The sequence below is a fragment of the Pristiophorus japonicus genome, chromosome 11, assembly GCF_044704955.1.
Source record: "Pristiophorus japonicus isolate sPriJap1 chromosome 11, sPriJap1.hap1, whole genome shotgun sequence".
Classification (NCBI taxonomy): Eukaryota; Metazoa; Chordata; class Chondrichthyes; family Pristiophoridae; genus Pristiophorus; species Pristiophorus japonicus.
Window position 1 is genome coordinate 24,669,975 of NC_091987.1, and position 6,000 is coordinate 24,675,974.

A 6,000-nucleotide genomic window follows, 5' to 3' on the forward strand; every position below is an offset into this window, starting at 1 on the left:
TCCATCTGCCAATTTTTTGCCCACTCACTTAGCCTGTCTATATCCCTTTGCAGATTTTTTGTGTCCTCCTCACAACTTGCTTTCCCACCCATCTTTGTATCATCAGCAAACTTGGCTACATTACACTCCGTCCCTTGATCCAAATCATTAATATAGATTGTAAATATTTGAGGTCTCAGCACCGATCCCTGCGGCACTCTACACTAGTTACTGTTTGACAACCGAAAAATGACCCATTTATCCTGACTCTGTTTTCTGTTAGTTAGCCAATCCTCTATCCATGCTAATATATTACCCCCAACCCTGTGAGCTCTTATCTTGTGCACGAGGTTGGGGTCATATATTAGCATGGACAGAGGATTGGCTAACTAACATTAGCCCTGTTTCTGTGGCAAGTTTCTTGCGTCTCTCCCTTTGTAATACAAAAATGCAGCTCATGCCGACTGAAAATAAAAATTCCAGGGGAATTAAATGCAGTAACAACAGTACTGGAATACCAACGGGGGCGTGCTCCAGAAACCGCCCCGATGCTCATGAGACTCAGACAGTAGTAAGATGGGAGGGGGTGGCAACTGGAACCCGCTATTCATTGCACAATGAATTGGTTTCCTATGAGGAAGGGGCGGGGGGAATGAAGGAGTGAAACAGCCTTTGCCAGGGTGCCCAAGCCCAGGCCTTGGGCCACATGCAGCCCCTCGCCCTCAGCAAGCAGCCAACTCTCAAAGTCAGGGCAACTCAGCCCTACTTGTACTTATTCGCTCATCTGTGCTGTTTGAATTCCATAAGCCAAGAATTTTAAGAGCTGTTCTTAGCATCGTTTAGTATTGATAAATTTTAAAGGGGGTGCAAGAACAGACCTGGGACTGTACATACACAAGTCAGAAGGCTGTTAAAAAGGTATACGGGATCCTTGGCTTTATAGAGACAAAGAGCACAAAAGCAAGGCTGCCCTGCTACCCATTATAAAACACTGGTTAGGCCCCAGCTAGACCAATTCTGGGCACCACTTTAGGAAGTAGGACGAGGGCTTGAGGAGGATTTACTTGCGAACGGTTCCAAGGATGTGGAGAGATTAGAGAAGCTGGAGTTGTTCTCCTTAGAGCAGAAATGGTTAAGATATTTGATCGGGGTGTTCAAAATTATCATAGAAAGATAAAGCAGCCATTCAGCCCATCATGCCTGTGTTTGTTCTTTGATAGAGCTATCCATTAGTCCCACTCCTCTGCCCTCTCCCCATAGCCCTGCAATATTTTCCCTTCACAGCGCATTCCACATTACAACTCACTGTGTAAAAAAAATTTTCCTCATCCCCCCCCCCCGATTCTTTTCCCAATTATTGTCAATCTGTGTTCTCTGGTTACTGACCCTCCTGCCACCAGAAAGTTTTACCTTATTTACTCTATTCCCAGCACCCACCCCCCCCCCCCCAAATTACCCAAGCTCCCTCCACTGCTCCAACACTGGGATTCTCCTCATTCAGCCACTTCGCTCCTACTCTCCTTCCCACTTCCCTCACCTGGCCCCTCCCTCCCTCCATGTCTTTGGCCCTTTCAACCTTTTCCAATTCCTCCTCCTGCCCGCACACACACACACACACTCCTCAATGTAAGCACTTCCGAGTCACCGTCCTTTACGTGGGAAGCACAACAGAATAATGCATTATTGTCAAGGAAACGTTTTGAGTGAGTCATAAACAGAATCAGAGAACAAGGAGCTTGTGAATGAATGAGGACACCTGATGGAAATCTCCAAATATACGAATGGGTGAAACAATGACAGATGAAATATGATGCAGACAAGTGTAAAGTAGTGCACTTCAAAGAAAAATTGAGCAACAGGAACTGGCCATGGAGTGGAGACACCCAGGAGTCTGATCACACATTGCTGGAGGCAGCCAATCAATGCAGAGCAGCAATCCACAGAGCCAATAGAACGTTCAACTTGCCAGAACGATAGGAAATAAATCATAGGAATCCACGATCAAACCGTACTGTTCTATGGTCACGCCGCACGGCCGGAGCTCTGCCCAGGTCAGTTGCTGAGTAATAAAGAGCTGCCACAGTATGGCAATATTAACTATTTTGCCACAGAAGACTTGGTTTTTAAACATGTATTCAAAGCAAAAGCTGCTTCAAAGGTGTTAGCTTTTTTATTACAACCCCCTGCTGAGTGTTGGGCACATAGGCAGTATTTAAAATGCAGGAGGGGCAATTAGTTTACACAAATCCCAAGCAACTGCCAATATGTTAGCAATGTCTGGCTGTTCAAGCACCCAGCACCTTGAAGCTGACAATCTCTTTGATCTCTACTCGTTTTTGAAGACAACTCTTTCAAAGAGCCGGCACAGGCACGGCGGGTCGAATGGCCTCCTTCTATAGTGTACGATCCTGTGATTCTAACAGATGGTGGGATATCAGCAGGCGTCAAGGTTCGAATCTCTGCCCTGGTCAGGCAAACCTGGGCCAGCAGATAATGTTCTTTATTTTTGTAATAGTAGGCAAACAGAAGTTATACTGATTGTACCAAGTCTCTCTCATCATACTCGGTGTTCAGTACGGTTTGCCTGCTGTGGAATAAAATTGTTGTACTGGGTGTTGAAGGAGTCTCGACCTCAGACCTTGAACAGGAGGGGGGTGGGGGGTGACACCTCCTCAGACTACGGCTCACCTACAAATTGATACATTTCTCCACATCCAACCCCTTCAGAATTTTAAGTAGGTCTATCAGGTCCCCTCTTACTATTGCCATAAAAAAGAGCCCTGGCCTGCTCAATCTTTCCTGATAGTCACATCCTCTCGATTCTAGCAATATTCTTGTAAACCTTTTCTGCACTTTTTCCAGTGCTGCAATATCCTTTCTGTAGTTTTTGTAAAGCCACTTTATTAAAGTGCAACATCCCCTGGGAATCCCTGGCCCAAACCGCCCTAAGTGGAGGAAGAACATCCGGGAGGGCGTTGAGCACCTCGAGTCTCGTTGCCGAGAGTATGCAGAAATCAAGCGCAGGCAGCGGAAGGAGCTTGCGGCAAACCAGTCCCACCCTCCCTTTCCTTCAACCACTGTCTGTCCCACCTGTGACAGAGACTGTAATTCCCGTATTGGACTGTTCAGTCACCTGAGAACTCACTTTTAGAGTGGAAGCAAGTCATCCTCGATTCCAAGGGACTGCCTATGATGATGATGTACTATGTAGACCAAAATTACACAATGCTCCAATTGTGGTCTAACCATCGTTCTATATGAATTTAATACCTCCGTTTCTGTACTCTTATTCCTCTAGAAATAAACCTCAGTACTTTGTTTGCATTCTATGGCCTTATCAACTTGTGCCGTGACTTTGAGCCAGTTATGTATCTCGATTACCGAATCTCTTTGCTCATCGACCCCATTTATTTTCTTCTTTCCCAAGAATTAAGTGGCCTCTTTATTCCTCCTGCCAACTTGAACAACCTCACATTAGCTGTTAAATTTACTCACTCTGCAAGCCTGTTTATCTTCCTATATTTTGGTGCAGTCCTGCACCTGAACCCTCAATTTTGGTATCATCTTCAAATTTTGACACCACACCTCCAATTCCTGAGTCCAAATCATTTCTATATCTGGTGAACAGGTGTCCCAGCAATTCTGCCACTCCAAGAAATTTTCCTCAAATCCGACCCTGTGTTTTATGTATTGTAGCCTTTCAATCCATTCTGCTGCTTGGCCCACTACACACACATTGACCACTGTCACATGTCTGTGATGTGGGACCTTATCGCAGTCCATATAAACCACATCCACTGCATTGATTTTACTCACTCTTTCATTTACTCCTTCAAAGAACAAATCATGCTTGATTAAACTGTTTAGAAATCCATGCGAACGATAAAGGGTTTTAATAGGTCAGATAGATAGGCGGGAGGGTCAGTAACCAGAGGACACAGGTTTAAGGTAGTTGACAAAAAATCCAGAGGGAGAGGGGAGAATTTATTTTCCGCACCAAGTTGCGATCTGGAATACGCTGCCTGAAAGGGCGGTGGAAGCAGATTCAATAGTAACTTTCAAACGGGGAATTGGAGAAATTTGCTACATTGTTCCAGGATTATTTTTTAAATACTCCCTTTTCTAGATGATTTGTTATCTGATCTTTTAGTGAAGATGCCAGCCTGAGCGTGGGGCTCCTTCCCCGGGTCAATTCCAACTGATGCTCGCCTGAGAATCTTAGTGATGAGGAAAGATTGGACATGCTGGGATTGTTTTCTTTGGAACAGAGGAGCGACCTTATAGGTGTATAAAATTATGAGGGGCCTGGATAGATCACTTATCAGAGGGGTCAACAACCAGGGGGCATAGATTTAAAGTAATTGGGGGGAGGTTTGGAGGAGATATGAGGGGAAATGTCTTCACCCTCCCTTCCCACACTATCCCTCCATCTCCCCCTCCCACACTATCGCTCCCTCCGTCCCACACTCACTCTCTCCCCCCGTCCCACACTCACTCTCTCTCTTCCCCCTCGTCCCACACTCACTCTCTCTCTCTCTCTTCCCCCTCGTCCCACACTCACTCTCTCTCTTCCCCCTCGTCCCACACTCACTCTCTCTCTCTCTCTCTCTCTCTCTCCCCCCCCCCCCCCCGTCCCACACTCACTCTCTCTCTCTCTCTCTCCCCCCCCCCCCGTCCCACACTCTCTCTCTCCCCCCCCCCGTCCCACACTCACTCTCTCTCCCCCCCCCGTCCCACTCACTCTCTCTCCCCCCCGTCCCACACACTCTCTCCCCCCCCGTCCCACACACTCTCTCTCGCTCTCTCCCCCACCCCTCACGCGCTCTCTCCCCCCTCTCCCTCCCCTCTCTCACGCTCTCTCCCCCCCCCTCTCTCGCGCTCTCTCCCCCCCCCCTCTCTCGCGCTCTCTCCCCCCCCCTCTCTCGCGCTCTCTCCCCCCCCCCCTCTCTCGCGCTCTCTCCCCCCCCCCTCTCTCGCGCTCTCTCCCCCCCTCTCTCGCGCTCTCTCTCTCCCCCCCTCTCTCTCGCGCTCTCTCCCCCCCTCTCTCGCGCTCTCTTCCCCCCCTCTCTCGCGCTCTCTCCCCCCCCTCTCTCGCGCTCTCTCTCCCCCCCCATCTCTCGCGCTCTCTCCCCCCCCATCTCTCGCGCTCTCTCCCCCCCCCCTCTCGCGCTCTCTCCCCCCCCCCCTCTCGCGCTCTCTCTCCCCCCCCCTCTCTCGCGCTCTCTCTCTCTCCCCCCCCTCTCTCTCTCTTCCCCCCCCCCCTCGCTCTCTCTCCTCCCCCTCTCTCTCTCCTCCCCCTCTCCCTCTCCTCCCCCTCCCTCTCCTCCCCCTCTCCCGCTCTCTCTCCTCCCCCTCTCCCGCTCTCTCTCCTCCCCCTCTCCCGCTCTCTCCTCCCCCTCTCCCGCTCTCTCTCCTCCCCCTCTCCCCCCTCTCTCTCCTCCCCCCTCTCTCTCCTCCCCCCTCTCTCTCCTCCCCCCTCTCTCTCCTCCCCCCTCTCTCTCCTCCCCCCTCTCTCTCCTCCCCCCTCTCTCTCCTCCCCCCTCTCCTCCCCCTCTCCCGCTCTCTCTCCTCCCCCTCTCCCGCTCTCTCTCCTCCCCCTCTCCCGCTCTCTCTCCTCCCCCTCTCCCGCTCTCTCTCCTCCCCCTCTCCCGCTCTCTCTCCTCCCCCTCTCCCGCTCTCTCTCCTCCCCCTCTCCCTCCTCCCCCTCTCCCGCTCTCTCCCCCCCCCTCCCGCTCCAACCCCCAAGCTCTCTGCAACCCACGCTCTCTCTCTCCAACCCCCACGCTCTCTCTCTCCAACCACCACTCTCTCTCTCTCTCCAACCACCACTCTCTCTCTCTCTCTCTCCAACCACCACTCTCTCTCTCTCTCTCTCCAACCACCCTCTCTCTCTCTCTCCCACCACCACACTCTCTCTCTCTCCAACCACCACTCCCTCTCCTCCCCTCTCCCGCACTCTCTCTCTCTCTCCAACCCCCGCACTCTCTCTCCCCCCACCTCTCCCGCGCTCTCTCCCCCCCC

At 51.3% G+C, this 6,000-nt stretch overlaps 1 protein-coding gene across 1 annotated transcript in view; it reads right to left on the reverse strand.

Annotated features, from left to right (window-relative positions):
• Positions 1-3,146, reverse strand: part of LOC139275981 (homeobox protein PKNOX1-like) — a 159,336-nt gene extending 156,190 nt beyond the window's left edge. The window contains exon 1 of the mRNA XM_070893268.1: positions 3,125-3,146. The gene's annotated coding sequence lies outside the window, so the exon portion shown is untranslated. The remainder of the gene's footprint in view (positions 1-3,124) is intronic.
• Between the last annotated feature and the right edge of the window lie 2,854 nt (positions 3,147-6,000).